Source organism: Amblyomma americanum, chromosome 3 (assembly GCF_052857255.1).
Source record: "Amblyomma americanum isolate KBUSLIRL-KWMA chromosome 3, ASM5285725v1, whole genome shotgun sequence".
NCBI classification, from domain to species: Eukaryota; Metazoa; Arthropoda; class Arachnida; order Ixodida; family Ixodidae; genus Amblyomma; species Amblyomma americanum.
In genome coordinates, this window is record NC_135499.1 from 108,836,957 (window position 1) to 108,838,889 (window position 1,933).

Here is a 1,933-nt window from a genome sequence, read left to right on the forward strand (position 1 = left end):
TAAATTGCGAATTTTAATAACTTACAACAAAGTTAAACAAAAGTAAAGAAAAAAAGCTGAGCATGGCGGCAACTCCCATCACCCCGTTTCAAAGGTGACGCTCCTAGCTTCCGTCCTTCCATCCATCCATCCATCCATCCATCCATCCATCCATCCATCCATCCATCCATCCATCCATCCATCCATCCATCCATCCATCCATCCATCCATCCATCCATCCATCCATCCATCCATCCGGATCTGCGTTACGTTGTTCGCAGGTCACCGCGTAATTCCTGCGTCCCCGCATGGCCCCACTGCGCCTTAAAGGGACACTGAGGAGAACCCTATCAATTTTTTTTCGTTAGCAAAATCTGATAGTTCGGCATTTCATGCCTTTGTTGCGCTTGTCCGGCAGCGAAAGATACATTTATTTCAAACAAATTTGGATCCGAAGTTGAAAACGTTTTTCCCGCCGCTCCGATTCAAACTCGAGAACTCTTATGACGACACGGAGAACTCTTACGACGTCACAGGACGGAGTGACGTGAAACGTGACGTAAACGGAGACTCCGTGATTTCTGGGCTTAGCGGTGCGGTCTAGCAGCTGCCGAAATGAAAGCTACACCCGCCGCACGTTGAAGGCATCTATCGCGGGTCGCTACCGTCGCTCTGTTTACGTTTGCATCGGCGTCTTGCCAGCGTTGCGATGGATCCCGTTCCCGAACCCGACAACGTATTTCTCGCAAAATCTCCGGCCGGCATTTCAGCGACCTCAGCCCCACAGAGCGTGCGATGCTTTTGAGGGAGCACGGTTAGGTTAAGCGCCGGCGGGTCGTTTCCTCCTTCCTCAGTGAGCAGCCGTTGCAGACTAAATATCATATACCCAGTGCGGGGAATGGCGAGGCGCCAGGACAAGATCGGCGCGTTGCGCCCATCGGAGGCTGGCCGGTGCTTTGGGACCAACGGATTGGGATTCCTTGAACGGCGCGGTTGCACGGGGCAGCAGGCGGCGTCGAGGTCTCCCACGGTTGCAAGGGCCAAGTTATTTATTTATTTTATTGCCACAAAAAACGGATAGGTGCTCAAGGGCGGTCGCGTTTAAAGTGGGCGCCTTAAAACTAAAGCCGACGCACGACGCTTCAACGGCTTCCGCTAGATCCAACGGGTCCACTGGATCGGGCTCTCTTGCCCACTTGCATGTACCTTCAGATGTGTACCGTGAATCAATCAAATTAGCCGAGAGCTCGAGAAGAACAGCTCCGCCCAACTGCCGAAGTTATTTAATTACGTCTCAACGCGAACCTCGCCGCGGAGCCGAATCAGTCTGCCGGGCCGGCGGCGGCTGGCGCACTCGGCGCGAAATAGAGACATGCTCCAAGTCTCCCCGCCAGAGCGGTCAGAGTGCGCCGAAGCCGCCGAACGCGTCGGCGGTCAAGCGCAGTATAGAGGGTCTCGCTTTGGCCGAGGTGACGTCGCCGTGCAGCGCGCGCGCGCGTGTTACGCGGGAGCATAAACGCGTCTTAACAGAGAATGCGCTTAACCGCTAACCAACGTATTCGGTAGCGGCATCTATGGGAGCTACTGAAACCCCCCGCCCACTAACTGAATAAAAGAGAATGCTGTGCCGAGGTGCGGAATAGAACCAGGGCCATTGGCGTTTGAGGCGGAGACGCTACCGCTTCGCCACGACGGCTCAAGCAGCAATTATCAATAAAGGCGCATCTATTGAATGCACTCTTCCGATGCAGAGCTCCGCGCTTTCGCTACGTATATCCTGGCCTAACAGAGCTAAGCCATCAGCCATTTTTCTGAACTGCCTTGTACCTTGTCTCCCGACCCTAAAAAACGATTTCCGTTACTTAGTTTGAAGTTGACCGGCACAGCCGGGAATATTTCGCCGGGCGAGCGTGCGAAGACACAAGTACTGCGTTGTACGATTACGACCATCGTG